Raw genomic sequence first — 19,443 nt, 5'->3', positions numbered from 1 at the left:
TCTGCGCACATGTTCAGTCATGACAGGGTCAAAAAGAGCCAAAAATTCAACAAGCTTCAAGAAATTTTCATTGTTCTCACTGTACAACTTTTCAGTTGTACCACGAAATGCCATGTTTTGCATGCCAAGAAATCTGACCGCAGCAATCAAGCGTTCCAAGACTTGTCGCCAATATTGCTCTTCTTCCCTTGTTTTCTGTTGGTTGATATTATCAATTGTTTTTCCTTTCTGTAAGCGCAATTCAAGTTCTCTCCACGCCTGGTAACTGTATAGATGGAGAGTACTCCTCTCATGTGCCGACAGAATTGCTCCAGTGTTCTTCCAGTATTTTGAACCTGGGTCTTGTAAAGCTGTTGCTCCACCATCTCTTTTGCTGAACAGCCTACAGCAAAAACAAAAAACCACATCTTTTGAGGTAGAATATATCAGTCAATGACGGCACATTTCTTCACCATTTGCCAGTTTCCTCTTGTAATAGACAGGAGAGTTTTCTTTTTTGGGAGTCTTTTGGAAATTTATATGATACAATCTGCCGTGGGCTATGCTGAACAATAAGCTGTCGCAAATTTTCACTGCAATAGTTAGGCCAGTTAGCAGGGTCACTGTAATCCAAGCTAGGCACAATACCAACGTGTTTTGTAGTAATTGCAGTACTCTCAGTTTCCTCAAAATCCTCGGTTTCCTCTGTGTGTTCCACTGGAATATCTCCAGACTGTGAGACTTTGTCCTCAGAAGTAATACCACTTGTAGTAAGACCAATACCACTTGTACTAGGAGTTTCCTCAGTGGTAGTTTCACCAATGGTACTGTCATCTTTTTGTTCTGTACTTGTTTTACAAAGGTATTTCCGGAAGAACACCTCTTGCTTGCCGTCTTCCTTGGCTCTTTCTGCCTTTCGTTTGCGGAACTGAGCTCCAGATGGTTTTTTCCTGTCAGCCATAATTCCCTTGGAAAATAACCATATTTAAGAATGCCCAAAAGCCTCTCCCCGCGGAGTCCCCGGGCCGCGCCACGGCCCGCGCGCCCGCCCGCGGCCAGGCCCCTGCTGCCGCACCTTCCCACTTGCCCGCCGCCCCTGGCCCCAGGTGGCCTTGATGAGGCCCCCGCCGCCTCCTGGCCTGGCGCCGCCGCCTTCTTACCTCGTCGTCGTCCGACCACCCGCAGCTCCGCCAGCAGCCCAGCACCTCCGCTCGCGACTCCGGGCCAGGCGCCAAGGAGGGAAACTGCGGTCTGCTGCTGCACCTGCGCGCGAGGCACGAGGTACGAGCAGCACAGCAGCAGCGCCTGCCTCGGCCTTCGGAGGGCGGGCCGCAGGTAAAGAGAAGTGGGTGGGCGCCAGCAGGCTGTGTGGTGCGTGAAAGAAAAGGAGCGGCACCGGGCGGCGGCAGGGGGCGGCAGGGGGTGGGGGGGCGGCAGGCTGGCCAGCGCCCCCTCCATTTTGGCACCCTAGGCAACTGCCTAGTTCGCCTTAATGGACACGCCGGCACTGACCGCAACCCACCTGCTCTGCTGTCATGGTTTGACAGGTAGGTGACCAGCACAGTGCACGCACCCTTGCCACCTGGGGCCAATTCCCACCCCTAGGTGGCCTGCCCCCGCCCCCCAAGATTCCCCATCCCCCACGGCCTGCCTCCCCCAAACTTCAGTCCCAATTTTGGCCAACTCAGTGCTGGCAACCCTATCACATATATAGCCTCCCATTCAAATGAAAACCAGGGTGGACCATGCTTAGCAAAGCAAATTCATGCTTGCCACCACAAGACCAGCTCTCCTCCCTAAGCACTTTTGAAATCAGTTTGACATGTTTGTTGGGACTAATTCAGTTCCCATTAATTTCTGTGGGATTTAGGCAAGTCTGAATTTCTTAGAATAAAACCTTTCGTTTTTAAGATATTTTGGTGTGTTTTTATAATAGGGTATATTTCGTGGAAAGGATCCAGAATCCACACAGCTAAGGGGACTTTTGGTTTGCTGTTCTTCAACAGTAGCCTAGCATGCCACATCAAAGCACTTTTGAACTCAAAGGATTCCCTAAAGCACATTGTGATATGGCATGGAAATCTACTGCTCAAAGAAAAAGGTCAAAAAATTCACAGGCCATTTATTTTAAAAGATTTCTGTCTTGCCATTCTCAACAGAACTATTGAAGACAGCTCACAAAACAAATAAATAGCTAATAATAACTAAATATCCTCTCTAATAAAACGCTTGGTGTCCGTCTGTGGACGGACACCAAGCGTGTGTCCGTGCCTCCCTGCCCTGTTCTGCGCCTGCGCGAAGCGGCCGCCCCGAAAAAACGAAGCCTGCAGGCGGCGGTGGACGGCGAGTGGAGGAGGCGGCGGGGGAAAGCCAGGCAAGCGGAGGAGGCGGCGGCGGCGGCGGGCCCGGCCGGAGCCGCCGACTCACCCCGAGAAGGCGGCGGGCCCGGCAGGGGAAGGCCAGGGAAGACGGCGACGGCGGCCCGGCGAGGCGAGTGGCCGCCCCGAAGAAGCGAAGCCTGCAGGAGGCGGTGGACGGTGAGAGGAAGAGGCGGCGGGGGAAGGCCAGGCGAGCGGAGAAGGCGGCGGCGGGCCCAGCCAGAGCCGCGGACTCACCCGGAGAAGGCGGCGGGCCCAGCAGTGGAAAGCCAGGGAAAACAGCGGCGGGGGCCCGGCGAGGCGGCGGGGCCGGCTGGGAGAGGGCGAGGGCGGGGGCAGGGGCTACGGGGAAGGCAGAGACGGCAGCGGGAGGCAGCAAAACTCTCCCCTACTAGCGCCCGTTATTACAACGTGCTAGAAAACACTAGTATTATATATTATAATAAAAACCAATCACAAAAACAAAACAAAGAACATAAAAATAATCACATAATGGGCAATATAAAAGCCAGCATAAAACTATCTACAACATCCTCCTACACAACCTTAGCCACCCACAAATGCCAATGAAAAAAGTCCTGTTTTGACCAGGTATCTGAAGCCACATAACATGAATGTCAAACAAGTCTGTAGGGGAGGAGTGTCCATATGTCCTTGGACGTATCTGAAGTGTCCTATGGTTCCCAGCCCATGTTCCCAAATCTGACAAAGAAAACAACATTAATAATGTCCTTTCCTTAGAATGAGTGTCCATTTTACCATTTTATCTTAATGGCCTTCTTCTTTATATCACTGATCTAAATTACACTAAACAGTGAGAGCCAGCGTAGTGTAGTGGTTAGAGTGCTGGACTAGGACCAGGGAGACCCGAGTTCAAATCCCCATACAGCCATGAAACTAGCTGGGTGACTCTGGGCCAGTCACTTCTCTCTCAGCCTAACCTAATTCACAGGGTTGTTGTGAAAGAGAAACTCGAGTATGTAGTGCACCACTCTGGGCTCCTTGGAGGAAGAGCGGGATATAAATGTAATAATAATAATAATAACTCTTGTCCCCATAAGAAGATTGTGTACAGTACATGTCTCTTTTTGCCCAAGGGAGAATTGCATCTTTTTCTCAATCTACAAGACAGAACTTTGAACATAAGAACATAAGAACAGCCCTGCTGGATCAGGTCCAAGGCCTATCTAGTCCAGCATCCTGTTTCACACAGTGGCCCAACAGATGCCTCTGAGTAGCCCACAGATAAGAGGTGAGGACATGCCCTCTCTCTTTTTGTTGCTCCCCTGCAACTGGTATTTAGAGACATCTTGTCTCTGAGGTTAGATGTGACCTATAGCCATCAGATTAGTAGCCACTGATAGACCTGTCCTCCATGAATTTGGCAAAGCCCCCTTTAAAGCATCCAAGCTAGTGGCTATCATCACCACATCCTGTGGCAGAGAATTCCATAGATTAATTATGCACTGTGTGGAAAAGTATTTTGTTTTGTTGGTCCTAAATTTCCTGGCCTTCAGTTTCATATGATAACCCCTGGTACTAGTGTTGTAAGAGAGGGAGAAAGATTTCCTTCTGCCCACTCTCTCTACTCCATGCATAATTCTAAATGCCTATAACATGACTCATGTGTCTCCATAGTTGCCTCTTTTCCAAACTAAAGAGCCCCAGATGCTGTAGCCTTGCCTCGTAAGGAAGGTGCTCCAGGCCCCTGATCATCTTGGTTGCCCTCTTCTGCACATTTTCCAGTTCCTCAATGTCCTTCTTAAGAGATGGTGACCAGAACTGTACACAGTACTCAAAATGTGGCTGCACCACAGATTTGTATATGAGCGCATTATAACATTCGCACTTTTATTTTCAACCCCTTCCTATTGATCCTTAACATGGAATTTGCCTTTTTCACAGCTGCCGCGCACTGAGTTGACACTTCCTACGAGCTGTCCACCATGTCCCCAAGATCTCTCTCTCGGTCAGTCAATGACATCTCAGACCCCATCAGTGTATATGTGAAGTCGGAATTTCTTTTGCCCCAATATGCATCACTTTACACCAGGGCCATCCATCAGGTGGGGCGACCAGGGTGATCACCCCCAGCCGCGCACTCAGACAGGCCTCACACTTGGCACACTGGCTGAGCAGCCTGCCCTGCTCCTCCTCTCCTCTCCTCAACTGGCTGGCGGTGCCACTCTGTGTGTGTGCACTCACACACATCTGACAGCAACATCAGCATCAAGCCACATGGCACACATGAGGTGATGAGAGACGAGCGCGAGCAGGACAAGGAGGGCTACTGCACGCAGCAGCAGCAACAGGAGGGAGCTGAGGCAGAACTACCATGTGGGGCCCCCAAGCACAAGCAGCCAGGCAAGAGAGTCTGAGGCAGGGGCAGCCACTGACACTTGTCTCCGAGGCTGAGACTCCACTGGCGGCCATGCTATCCACCATGCCTCGTCCCTAATGTCAGATGCCACGCGGCCTTGTTTGAGAGCCAGGCCACACCCCTGTGTCTGATGTCAGATGTAGGGGGGTGGGGCGGCGTCAGCGTCTGGATATGGGCCGCCACTGGTCTGGCCCCACTACTGGTGCCGTCAAGTCAGTGTTGACTCTTAGCGACCACATAGATAGATTCTCTCCAGAATGATCTGTCTTCAACTTGGCCTTTAAGGTCTCTCAGTGGTTCATTCATTGCTGTCATAATCAAGTCCATCCACCTTGTGGCTGGTTGTCCTCTTCTTCTCTTTCCTTCCACTTTTCCCAGCATTATGGACTTCTCGAGGGAGCTGGGTTTTTGCATAATGTCTCCAAAGTATGATAGTTTGAGCCTGGTCATTTGTGCCTCGAGTGAAAATTCTGGCTTGATTTGTTCTATGATCTATTTGTTTGTTTTCCTGGCTGTCCATGCTATCCTCAAAAGTCTTATCCAGCACCAAAGTTCAAAAGTGTCAATACTTTTTCTGTCTTGCTTCTTCCAAGTCCAGCTTTCACATCCATAGAGTGTCACGGGGAAAACCATTGTCTGAACGATCCTAATCTTTATAGGTGTAGACACGTCACGGCATCTAAATATCTTTTTCAAGGCCTTCATTTCAACTCTACCAAGTGCTAGTCTGTGGTGTATTTCTTGACTGCTGGATCCTTTACTGTTGATGGTTGATCCTAAAAGGCAGAAGCTATCTACCACTTCAATCTCTTCATTGTCAATTCTGAGGCTGGTTGCTGTACCCGTTGTCATTAGTTCAGTCTCCTTTACATTTAGTTGTATGATGAGCTGAAAACTTTTAAAGAGGACATGTATAATGAATGGAAGGGAGGTCAAGTCATCAAGGATGAATACTGATGAGTAGCCCAGATTTGTAGGGACAATGGCTGACATCCAGACTAACATTCTATTCAAAGAAAAGCATTTTTCATTATACGTGTGTGTGTGTGTGTGTGTGTGTGTGTGTGTGTGTGTGTGTGTGTCGGGGGGGTGATTTTCAGTGACTTAATCCCCCACTTTCCTCTTCAACTGCCTTTGCCTCCTGAAAATATGTCCCTCGAGGTCTCACAGCAGTCAGTATAAGGAAAACTATAGTTCAGAAAGAGCTGAGGCTGATGAAGCCTTACAAAAAAAGTGCTCTGTCAGGTATCTTTGGAGAAGGAGGCAGGAAACAAAAGACCCGTTGCTCATTAAGGATGGTGCAATGTTAATGGATAACAAAGAGAACATGGGCGTGGCTTCCATCTTCTCACCAATAGAGAACAGTGTCCAGTTTTACAAAAGCATGTGAACGGAGAGGGGTTCTGGATTGCAAGACGACTGATAAGGAGTTGGTGAGGAGCCACATATCTACCTTTAATGAGTTTGAGTCTTTTAGAGGCAGATTAATATCCTAGGTTACTAAAATAACTTGCTGATATATTCTCAGAGCCTTTGCCTATAATCTTTGAGGAATCTTGTAGGACAAGTTAGGTGCCACAAGACTAGAGGCAGACTAATGTCCTTGCCTTCAAAAGGTGAAAAGAGGGGAACCAGGAAACTACAACCTGATCAGTCTGACCTCAATACCCAAGGAGATACTACAGTATAACAGTTTATAAAGTGATCAGTCTGAAAACCTTTAAAGAGGACATGTATAAGGAATAGAAGGGAGGGCAAGTCATCAAGGATGAATACTTATAAGTAGCCCAGACTTGTCGGGACAATGGCTGACATCCAAACTAACATTGATAACAATGCTTGATAACAATGCAATGATTAGTAGCCAGTGTGGCTTTGTCAGGAGTAAATCCTGCCAGAAGAATATTATCTCTTTTTTTATTATTGGGTTAGCTTAGTGGATTGTTGAAATGCTGTGGATCTTGATTTCAGTGAGGCATCTGACAAAGTGAAACTGGTCAAAATGTGGGCTAACTGATAATACCATCAGCATCAGGTAGATTCAGAACTGGTTAGAAAATTATACTCAAGGAGTTCTCATCAGTGGCTCCTCAACAATCTGTAGGGACATTTTGTGTAGGGCACTGCAGAGCTCTGTCCTACACCTGGAGCTATTCAGCATTTTTATTGGTGACTTAAAGGAAGGGATGGAGCGAATCCTCATCAAATTTGCAGATGGCACAAAACTGGCAGGGACAGCTAATACCTCAGAAGACAGGAATAAAATTAAAATGACCTTGATTGAATGAAAAACTGGGCTGAAGTTGACAACACTTCATTCATTCAACAAAGACAAACAAAACTCTGCACTTAGACCAAAAAAGTCAAATATATAAGTATAGGATGTGGAATACCTGGCTTGATAGTACCACTTGTGAAAAGGATCTTAGGATTGCAATGGATCACAAGCTGATCCATCACATCAACTGTGTGATGCCACTCAAAAAATGCTGAATGTGATGTTAGGCAGCATTAATAGAAACATAGTTTCCAAATCTCAAGAAGTAATAGTTCCAGTTTGTTCTGTAATAGTCAGATTTTTTCTGGAGTACTGTGTCCAGTTCTGGGCACAGCACTAAGAAGCAGGGGTGTAGCTAGGAGAGAGGGGGCCATGATCACTCCTCTCTCTGGCAGCCCCTTGGAGTGAGGGAGGTAATTAAAGAAATAGGGAGGGTTGGGGCTGGGGCCCCCTCAGGAGCGGGGGGGCGGGTTCTTTGAACCCATCTGCTCAATTATAACTGCACCCCTGCTAAGAAGGATATAGACAATTTGGTACAGGTTAAGAGAAGGGCAACAAAGGTGGTCAGAGGTCTGGAAAACAAGCTTTCTGAGGAAAAATGGAAGGAATTGGGTATATTTAGCTTTGAGAAGAGAAGATAGGAGGGGTTTGTGTGTGATAGCACGCATTCTTCATAAGCCTAAAGGTTTGTTTCACAAAAGAAGGAAAGAAGGTGCTCTTTGTTGCCCCAGAGAGCAAGACTAAAGCTACAGGAGAGTAGATTTCAGATGAACGTTAGGAGAAACTTTCTAGTGGCAGAAACAGTATGTCTGTTCTTCTATTCTGTCTGTCCAACCTATTGCTGATTCTTCTTCAGTAGAGGTCTTTAAGCAGGAGCTGGATAGCCATGTTGGGAATGCTCTAACTCTAGATTTTGTGCGATGAATAGACAGTTGAGCAGGCCCCCTTCCAACTATGATTCTAGGCATAACATATGTTCTGTGGCAAACAAAAGACTAGAGAGAATGAGGATACTCATCTATGAAAAGATATATGTGTTATTGTGTGGAAAGCACCATGGGGAGGCATGTTGTGTTGCTCATGCAGTGCTCAAAGAAGTCCCAATTAACTTTTCTCTGTATACTGTAGGCATTGCAAATGCACGTTCAGCATAATAAAGCAGTTAGATTGGCTTCAAAGGGAAAGAGAAAAACCCTATTGCATTAGTCTTCAGCAATGTGCTTGCAATTTGTCATGGAGAATTTTGAAAAGAATTGTTTGGGTCAAAGTCATTTCAGCACTTCCTGTTGCCAATTTGAAAATGTTCCTTCTCATATCTGCCTAATGAAGTAGGAGTTTTCTGCAATGAATAGAGAGTGGGTTGGCCTAGAAGGCATCCAAGGGTCTTTCCTGCTCTAAAATCCAATGATTGTAAGTATCTTGCACAACCTCAAAGTGTTGATAGCCTTGCACCAACCAAAGCAAACTGGTGCAATTTTAAAAAACCAAAACCAACAACACCACCTTGCCATAGCTATTCTGTGCATCTAGAAGATGTTGTAATAAGACTCGTCTGCCTACATGTTTTGTAGCTATATGGCCCATAACATGTGGTAGACAACAGATAACAGATTCAGTCTTTTGAAGCTGTCACCACATTTTATTTCATTATGCCAAAAGGATATTAATACCTAGCCATGTTCACTGCACATATTTGGAGAAAAGAAGTTATGAATGCTCTGTTGCAAAGAGTGTGATTTAGGAAACAATAACAGCAGTAATGCAGCTTTGCCAAAAACTGTAATAATCATCCCCAAAGGGGTTAACTGGGGACAGAGTTAATACCACCTTATTAACTCTGCAAGTGCCATTGAAAAGAACTTGAAAGAGAAGTCTATTTCTTGTCATTCTGGAAGCTTATTCCCCATTGAATAACTTTCAAAGTATCTGGTGGTTGTTTTTAAAAAAATTGATCTGATACATTATGACCTCTTTGGCCTGTTGCCAGACTGGTATGCATTTGATAATGAAACACATCATCTTTTCTAGTCTTCCTGCATTCTAAAAATCCTGAATGGAGTAGCTGCCTTATCAGGTTTCCAATTTCTAATGCTTCCGGCAACACAAGTTATGTGGAATGTATATGTTTACAATGTAATCTATGCTCTTGAGTAAACTTATCAATCATGGGATAAGGGGTCAGGTTCATGTGTGGATTGGTAACTGTGGTTGAAAGACAGGAAACAGAGAGTAGAAATAAATGGACAGATTTCATATTGGATTGAAGTAAGAAGTGGGGTCCCCCAGGGATCTATTCTGGGACCAGTGGTCTTTAGCTTGTTCATAAATGATCTAGAAGTTGGGGTAGCAGCAAAGTGGCCAAATTTGCAAATGACACTGAACTATTTAGGGTAGTAAGATCCAAAACAAATTATGAGGAGCTCCAAAGCAATTTCTCCAAACTGGGGGAGTGGGTGACAAAATGGCAAATGTGTAAGTGTAAGTGTAAGCAAGTATAGAGCAGAGTGTAAGCAAGTATAGAGCAGAGCTGTTCCTAGGCGGATGTGGGACTGGGGATGAATCAGCATGTGATTAACATTTCAATATAATATACATTGAGGCTATTCTCACGACTGCTGGAAAGCAGGCTAAGGGAGCCTAGCCCATCATGAGTCGCCATGGTGCGGCTCCACACTGCAGTGACTCATGAGGAGATCCCTGGTCAGAGAACTCCAATAAGCCTCCCAGCATGGAGTCTCCCCAAAATACCCAGCGCACTCATGCGGGGCATCCTGGGACTTCCAGTGGCCAGGAGGCCCTTGATCCCTGCTGCCCCAACCGGCTCCATGATGGAGCTGGTTACTGTGGGGGCAGCCAATCCAGCCACCCAGGGCTCAACTGCTGCTCATGTGCAGGGAGAGCAGGCTTGACCCACTCTCCAAACCCCTCCCGGCTCTACACACTGATCATGTGTAGAGCCTCATTATATGTCACACACACACACACACACACACACACACACTTGAATAACTTTCATTCCAAAATTGAATTCTCTTGCAATAAAAATTTCTTGCAATAAAATTTTTGTTTTGATGGAAGACATTTGGATTTCCAACATGACTATACATTTATTGCAAGGGGCAGGTATTATTTGAACAAGGCACTCCACTCCACATGGAGGCAAATTTAATGCAGTCCTCCCTCCCTCATTACAAGATTGGGAGGGGGACAACTCTGTTTTTTAAAGGGTATAGGGGGAAAACTCTGCACTAAATTGTTCAGATTGTGACATTCCTTCTACCTTAGAGACCCCATCTTGCAGGGTGATGATGGGTAGAAAGGCATCTAGTCATATGGAACACATGAGGGCTTTTCTTGTGGTAGCAAGCAGGGTCTGCCCTGGTTTGCATTTGAATGGGAGACTACATGTGGGAGCACTGTAAGATATTCCCCTTAGGGGATGGGACTGCTCTGGGAAGAGCATCTGCATGCTTGCTTGCAGAAGGTTCAAAGTTCCATCCCTGGCAGTTCCAAGATAGGGCTGAGAGATACTCCTGCCTGCAACCTTGGAGAAACCTCTGCTAGTCTGTGCAGACAATACTCAGTATTGTGCAGACAATACTGAGCTAGATGGATCAATGGTCTGACTCAGTATAAGGTAGCTTCTTATGTTCCTAAGTTTCTTTCCTCCAGCTTTTTGCTCAAAGATGCCCACTTGAGCTGATTGGTGTGGCACTGCCTTCATTCTGAAATCTACCTTCCTTGACTTCCTTGCAGCAACTCTGCCATCAGAGCATGGTAGTCCAATGCTGAAGCTAATTTATTCTCAATTAAGAGAATGGCCAGTCCATTCAGACTTTCTTGAGACATAATTTCCCATAGATAGTTCTTGCTTAATCTACATAGATAGTTCTTAATTAATTTTTAATTTTGAAAACTTTGCTCCCTGGAAGCCAAAGTGACAGGGATTGTTAGCAAAATCCTGTATACTATTGCTGTTTTGGAGAAGGAACTAAGCCCTAGTGTTGTAAGAAACTGTATGGCTTGAAGTTCTGTTCTAGTTCCTTCAGGAAGTTCTGAGAAAAGGACTCTGTCTTGTGAGACTCTCCATCCAACATTGGCCTAAGACTCTGCATCAGTATGAGCCATTGAGTCCTCATATTTATTTTTATTTATTTATTTTAGTTGTTAAATTTATATGCCACCTTTCATTAAGAAAATCCCAAGGCAGCTCACAAAAAAATTAAAAACAAGAATTTTAAAAAGACACATTAAAACATTGAGCTAAAAAAATATAAAAACAAATCTGATTTAAAAAATAAAATATTCTGCTACTTCCAGCAATGGCATTCCTGATACCGGTAATGGATAATGGATTGCTTTTACACTCTCTACTCAACATTCACACCTAGTTTCTGATAATGGCTTCAGAGATAGATATGGAGCATGTGATCACAACATTTACCATCTATTTGTGGAAACTTTAGATATACAGTAAATTCACTGTACCATGAAATGCAAGATCCCAAGCCAATTAGAAGTCAGTGCCAGAAAACCAATCAGCTAGGGGAAAATGAGACTCAAAATAGTGTCAAATCACTCAAATAGATTCAAGCTTGAATCAAGGTCATAGGAACATAGGAGGCTGCCTTATACCAAGTCAGGCCATTGTTCCATCTAGCTCAATATTGTCTACACAGACCTGCAGCAACTTCTCCAAGGTTGCAGGCAGGAGTCTCTTTCAGCCCCATCTTGCAGATGCCAGGGAAGGAATTTGGAACCTTCTGCATGAAAGCATGCATATGCCCTTCCCAGAGCAGCCCCATCCCCTCATGAGAATATCTTACAGTGCACACACATGACTCCCATTCAATGCAAACTGGGGCAGAACCTGCTTAGCAAAGGGGACAATTTATGCTTGCTACCACAAGACCAGCTCTCCTCCCATTTTGATTCCTCTCCCATTTCGATTCAAACTCAAAAAAGGCCCTTTATTTTAAGGGTGTTTTATTTTGAGTTCAAATCACTTGATATGAGTTCAAATGGACTTCTGTAATGCGCTCTACGTGGGGCTGCCTTTGTACGGAGTTCGGAAACTTCAGTTGGTTCAGAATGCGGCAGCCAGGTTGGTCTCTGGGTCATCTCGGAGAGACCACAGCACTCCTTTGTTGATGGAGTTACACTGGCTGCCAATAGGTTTCCGGGCAAAATACAAAGTGCTAGTTATAACTTATAAAGCCCTAAATGGCTTAGGCCCTGGGTATTTAAGAGAGCGTCTTCTTCGCTATGAGCCCCACTGGCCATTGAGGTCACTTGAGGAGGTCCGTCTCCAGTTGCCACCAACTCGTTTGGTGGCTACACAGAGACGGGCCTTCTCGGCTGCTGCCCCGAGATTGTGGAATGCGCTCCTTGCTGAGATACAATCCTCCCCATCTCTGGCAATTTTCAGAAAACACCTGAAAACACATATCTTCAACCAGGCTTTCTCAGTTTTTTAATACTTGTTTTTAAATTGTTCTGATTATTTGTTGTTTTATGATGTTTTTAATGGTTAATCATTGTTTAATGCTTTATAATTTTTGTTTTAATTATTAACTGATTTTAATGGTGTTTTAATGTAAACTCCCCTGAGCCTTTTGGAAGGGCGGTATAAAAGTTTTAATAATAAATAAAATAAATAAATCACTTGAAATGGCCCATTTCAAGCTCAGATTCGAATGGAATCATTTTGCACATCTCTACTCGGAAGGGAGGAATGTCTTGGGGAAGAGGAGTTGCAAGGAGTTGCAACTTCTACTGCAGTTATCTATAGTCTTCCCGCTAGGGTGTCTCCACTAGGGCATCCTCCAACTTCTTGAGAGTAAGGAATTAGTAATAACCCTAGCTGTAATCAAATGATGGTGAGGTGTACTGTGTGCTTTATAGAGCTGGAGGAAACTGATCTAAATTCCTCAGAGTGATAAATATTCTCTGTGACTCCACTCGGGTGATTGGAGGTTGCAGTGACTTTTTCTAGTGGATAGAAAGAGGCGCTGGAGAACTATTTGTACTGACCATTGCAGCCCATTCAAACCTCCTTGAATGGTAAAATTGCAAATAAAAACATCACTAAAATGCACCAGGAAGTTCCACTTCTCTTGAGAAAGAACTCAGGAAAGTTTTCTTTTTATTCTGCTTAAACTCTCTTTTCAATAGAGGTTTTTCAGATATTTTAAATAAATTACAATACAGTCTAGGGCTTAAGGCTGGATATCTTGTTTATCTGATTTATAGGTATAAATCGTAGGTATAGGTATTATTTATTTATTCAATTTCTATACCATCCTTCCAAAAAGGTCTCAGGGCAGATCTTTACACAAAGATATAATAAATATCTTTACACAAAGATATAATAAATAAATAAGATGGATCCTTGTCCCCAATGGGCTCACAATCTAAAAAGAAACATAAGATCGACACTAGCAACAGTCAAGGCGGTATATAAATTTAACAATCAATCAGTCAATCAATCAATAAAATAAAATAAAATAAAGATAATCATCACGTTAAAAGAAGAAGAGATCCACGGAGGATGCTGTGGCTATGGCCCTACACACCATCCTGACCCACCTGGAGAAACAAGGGAGCTATGCAAGATTGCTTTTTGTAGACTTTAGCTCTGCATTTAATACTATTCTTCCATATAGATTGGTGCCCAAATTATTAGATCTGGGGCTTCCACCGTGCTTATGTAGGTGGATATTAGACTTTTTATTAGATAGTTCTCAACGGGTTAGGATGGGTTCTCATGTCTCGGCGGATCTCAGTATAAATACGGGGACGCCGCAGGGGTGCGTGTTGAGCCCACTTTTGTACACGCTTTACACATATGACTGTGTTCCCAACTACCCCAGTAATAAGATCATTAAGTTTGCAGACGACACAACTGTGATTGGTCTGATTGCTGCTGGAGAAGGGGAGTCGGCCTAGAGGAAGAAAGTGGAGCGGCTGACAGAGTGGTGTGGGGAGAATAACTTATTCCTCAATTTAAAAAAAACAAAGGAGATCATTGTGGATTTTAGGTAATGCAATTCGGACATTCAGCCACTCATTATTGAAGGGATTTGTGTGGAATGGGTTTTGGTGTTTAGATTTCTGGGAATGGAGTTGAGAGATGATCGGACATGGGGAGCAAACACCAAAGATTTGGTGAAGAGAGCACAGTGGAGATTATACTTCTTGAGGACTCTCAGGAAGAATGGTCTTTCAAATAATCTAATGCTGATGTTCTACCGCTGTACCATAGAGAGTGTATTAACCTATGGAATCTGTGTGTGGTTTGGGAGTTGCACAGTCAGGGAAAGAGCATTGCTGTCCAAGGTTGTTAAGACTGCGGAGAGAATTATTGGGTGTACTCTTCCCACTTTAGACCAAATTTATGCCACCAGGAGTTTTAACAAAGCGGTAGAGATAGTGCAGGATCCCACGCACCCTGGAAATGATCTCTTTCAGCTTCTGCCTTCGAGAAGGAGGTACAGGGTCATAAAAGCCAGGACTAGCCGCTTGAGAAATAGTTTCTATCCAAAAGTGGTGTTAGCTCTGAATGGAGCAAAATACAGTTTCTGATGGGGTTTTTGTTTTCAGTTTTTTAGAGTTAGAGCAATGGGTATAATGGGGGGGGGGTATTTTGGGATATATTTAGTTATTTCTTGTTAGGTCCTGTAGAGGTTGTTGTAGATTCTTTCAATCTCGTTGTTCTGTACGAGACAATGACAATAAAGACTTATCGTATCGTATCGTTTCGTATCGATATCTAAAAGGTGCCTCTTTGCCAAGTTAGGAGGGGTTTTTAGATGGCATTTATTTTGCCATAAGTTTATATATTGGAGGCTTAGTGTAGTGCTTTTCACATTTCATGATAATATGTACGATAACATGTATGATATGTATAATTAAGAACTGGATTTTTTGAGATTCATAACTTGTCGTTACAGACAGAATAGCAGCAAAACAGGGCTCAAAAATGAGCAGGCGAGCGAGTGCATACACACACAGACAAAGAAAAATAAATTAGTTTAGGAATAAAAGCCATTTTGAAAAAGTGTATTTGATTTTATATTATGTATGTGCATTTATACTATTTATATACTGTTCGATGGAAACGTTTTCAAAGCTCTTGACATAGAAAAAAAGAAATAAGATTGTTCCTGTCCCCAAAGGACTCACAATCTAAAAAGAAACACAAGGTAGATACCAGCAGACCACAGAAGGGAAGTTGTGTTGGGATTGAATAAGGATGAATAGGTACAGTTGGTCGCCTGCTGCTAAATAGAAGAATTGCCATTTTGAGAGGTGTCACTTTGCCCAGTAGCCACTTTAAGTGGTGCAGCGGGGAAATGCTTGACTAACAAGCAGAAGGTTGCCGGTTCGAATCCCCGCTGGTACTATATTGGGCAGCAGCAATATAGGAAGAGACTGAAAGGCATCATCTCATACTGCACAGGAGGAGGCAATGGTAAACCCCTCTTGTATTCTACCAAAGAAAACCGTTGTTTGTTCAGAAAAGTAACATAAAGAAGTGTGATTTGTTGCTCCTCTAATGTCTCTTTATAGCCAGTAATCAAAATTCAGAGCTCAAACATTGACATGATGTCAAGGCACATAACTTCATTATAGGTTTTCAGTTTCATAGCAGTAGCAGTAGAATGATTAAAAAGACAACTACCAAGAGATGTTCAGGATGTAAGGAAAGCAATTACACACTTGTTCCTCCCTCTCCATGTGGACTCAGCAGAAAGTCCTCTTTCTCTTACAGTGGGAGACTACAAACAGAACAAAGGGTCCTGTGGTACCTTGGAGACCAACAGGTTTGTACTGGCATAAAATTTTGTGATTTTTTTTATGCCACAAGAAGTTCATGAGTCTTCAAGGTGCCACAATACTCTTGGTTGACTTTGCTGTAACACAGCAACAGGGCTACTTCCTCTGGGATTTTTTGGCCTGATCCTAAGCATAGTTACTAAGAAATCCTGCCCGACTTACTTGGTAGTAAGGGTTTTTGTTTGTTTTTTAACTTGGCAGCCTGGAGCTGTGCGATCCTATTGCACTTTCTTGGGAGTAATCCACAATGGGAGCTTACAGCTGAGTAAACATGGATAGGATTGGGCTGCAAGGCACCAGGTTTTACCTACCATTTTTGGATCTCTGTTGCAGGATTTGTCACTGAGCAGAAGGATGAGGACCATATCTCTACGGAATGGAACTGATGCCTGTCATGACTCTGAACAGTCCAGTCACATACCACGAGCCTCCCGCAGTGGTTCTTATTCTTGCCCAACAGCTGCCTTCCTTCTAGCACCCAGCCTCACGGGTCATGGGATCAACTTATCTATTGATCTGATCTTGGTGTTCATTCCCTGCCTGCAAGGCAAAGGAGACTTCCAGGTGCTTGAAGAGAACCTCAAGATATGGAGTTCAGCAGGACAGCTGTCCACGCTCAGGAAAAGCCGGCCAAAAAAGCAAAATATGAGAGTTCTTCCTTCAAATAGGAGAGGCAGTTTGTCTTTGCTGTGGACCTTGAGTGGGTTGGAGCTCTGTTTGAATTCTGGTCTTCACCCCCACTCAAGGGATGAGAGAGGTATGTTGTTTAAATCAGCTGCTGAAAACTGACTTCTTTCTTGGGGACATTATTAATAATCTAAAACCAAAGTTGTTTTTCAAAAGGGAGAGTATTCACATTTATGAATGGTTATACAAAATGCTTGACTGTAAGATTATATAATCCTGCTGGTTACACTGAGGCTGAACATTTCCTGCCTTAGCTTTTTCACAAAGTGGCTCAGAAACTAGAATGTGATAGGAGTAGCAAAGGATGAATCGGCGTGTCACATGCCGAGGACCCTGTAGAAGCAGGAAGTTCAGTTAAAAAACAGATCCTACGGTGCTGAAAGGCCATCATCATCTCACACTAAGTGGGAGGAGGTAATGGTAAACCCCTCCTGTATTCTACCAAAGAAAACCACAGGGCTCCGTGTGGGGCCAGGAGTCGAAATTGACTCAATGGCACATTTTACCTTTACCTTACTTTGCCCAGTTAGCAGGAAGATAATTATCAATGATAATGGTAATCATTATCAGCTGCAAGTGTCTATGAAGCAACAGATACAGAGTCTACTTCTTATGCAGATCAGTTTGTGCAATGCAGGTTTAATAAAGTTCAGTGATACGTACTCCCACATAAGCATCCACACAGCATTGTATCTGTAGGTGAAGACAATTATAGCATTTTAAAGCCATTGTGAGAGCACTGGACAGTGCCAGGAATCCCCTCCCTGGTGGAATGAGTGGGGTATGAGTTGTGGCTCAGAGAGGGCCAAGAGGCAGCCCGCAGCCACTGCCAGCAGGCCTCCTTGTCACACATCCACCTGTGCTTCCACTCTCTCCATCACACACTTCTGATTGGATGTTTGCTTGGCCAGGCTAGGCACTTGGCTCTCTTTTCTTGTGCCACTTTTAGCCCCTTTGGCGGCACATGAGAGCAGAGAGAGTGTGAAGTTACCAGTCATGGCTGTATTGCAAGGCATAGAAAGTGGCAGGAGCAGGTGTCCACCTGCAATGGAGCTCAGTGACAGGATTGACAACAGTGGAGGTTAGAGAATGGACACGTACTGTGGGGAATGGGACCTAAAGGGCCAAACCGGGGGGGGGGGAATGCTGGGAGGTAGGAGCAAGGAGAAGCTGGAGATGATGAGAAAAAGGAGGAGGTGCTGAAGCATCAAGGGGGTGATGCATCTCGAGGACTAAATTTGGACCTAGGTTCATCATTCTAACAAGCACAGCTGGTGGACAAACTAGCAGTCGAAAGGGAAAATGAGGTTTTAAAATTATTATTATAGCATGCTTTTCTCATAAAGACCAAATATAATAAGCAATGTAAGTCAGGAATTTCTGCTTAAATTTTATTCATACTACACCAGCTTCTTCTTTACCAGCTTGAGTTAGTTACTCCAAAAATGTATTTAAATTAGAGCATATTCCAGTGTGAAAGGTAGTGCATTCAGCTAATTTGTGACAAGATTGTGTATGCAAAATTTGGTATCTGTAAGCCATTGGAAAGTATGGTTTTATTTCACCGAAATTCTTCAAAATATATAATAAACACATTGTACATTGAAGATCAGCTTTATTTCATATCACAAATGCTTCTGGTAAATCTTGCTGTTTGCCAGGACCTTCACGAAGCTGAGGTCTAAAGTGATGGTTTATAATCTCTCTACTTCTCTTTTGTCAGGATTTCCAATCACTCAAGAGCAGTGGGGCAGAATTAGACTTTGGTCATTTATACAAAACTGCTAAGGGCAGTTTTTATTTATTCTAGGTTCACACTACAGTAATATCATGGTCGGAACAGGGACACATAAGTTGCACATAGCCTGACACTCATAAGCTTATCTGATGATGAAAGATGTAAGAGCAGAGACTAATTTAAGATATTTTGCCTAAAGTACATGGGCAAAATGGAGCTGAAACCTGATAGCTGCCACATTATTTCACTTGAACTTTGGAATCAAGGATTGGTGATGGTGTGGGTTACAGTTATATAAACTTTAGTCAGGATCAATAGTTTTTAGCAATGGCTACAATTTGTATCCATTTGAACTGACTCTGCTTAGTCAAGGAGAAGGTGCCCATTGTTTAGTTTTCTTCACAATGGAAGTGACTCTGTATTTATCACAAAATCCTGGTGACAGCAATATTCATAGGAAGTTGCTGACTCTGCAGGAGATGCTGAGGAAACTCCTTTTAAAGTATGAGACAAAAGCAGAATTGGGAGCTCTCCCAGCCTTAATTGAACAAGGGGTAATTAACAGTTCAAAAGTACAATGAGATAAGGGGACCGGCATAACAAGGGGCTGCAGACACAAAAGAATAAACAGTTCTTGCTTATCCCCAGCGAGCAAAATGACATATATCAAATTTTATTCTGATATGTTTATTTAATGATCTATTGTAAGGTCCTCTAAAGACAATGTAGCTGGTGGGAAAGCAAGACATAAACATCCAGATCATGAATTCAAGACAACCTTGTTCCTCTTCTGAGATCTTGCTTGCTGCTCTTTGTCTATTCTGCGGGAGCTTTCATAAGGTCTAAACGTGCCTATGCAAGTGGGTCTTCGAAAAAGAAATTAGCCGGATCAAGTGTGTGGAGGAGGCTTATCTTGCAAGCCGCCCCCCGCACACCCGAACAAGGTGATTAGGTCTAGGGCCCCAAATTGCCTAGCTGCCCCGCTGGTTCTAGAGAAGGGGAGCAGGGTCGGGAGTCCGGAAGGGAGCAGCACAGCTTCCCGGAGGCAGCCAGAATGGGCGATCCCGGCGCGGGGGGGAGAGGGAGACCTGGAGGAGACAACTGGCAGCCCAGTCGTAGCCCAGGCAGGCGTGCCCCTCCTCTCTCTCCTGGGGAGGGGAGGCGG

General features: G+C 44.2%; 1 long non-coding RNA gene across 1 annotated transcript; it reads left to right on the top strand.

Annotated features, from left to right (window-relative positions):
* The first annotated feature begins 2,330 nt into the window (after positions 1–2,330).
* On the top strand, positions 2,331–18,147 carry LOC128339676 (uncharacterized). The gene is made up of 2 exons (XR_008313160.1): positions 2,331–2,516; positions 16,187–18,147. It is a non-coding gene; the product is annotated as an uncharacterized LOC128339676 (long non-coding RNA).
* Positions 18,148–19,443: the final 1,296 nt, after the last annotated feature.

Source organism: Hemicordylus capensis, chromosome 1, assembly GCF_027244095.1.
Source record: "Hemicordylus capensis ecotype Gifberg chromosome 1, rHemCap1.1.pri, whole genome shotgun sequence".
Lineage (NCBI taxonomy): Eukaryota > Metazoa > Chordata > Lepidosauria > Squamata > Cordylidae > Hemicordylus > Hemicordylus capensis.
This window is presented reverse-complemented; position numbering and strand designations above follow the sequence as displayed.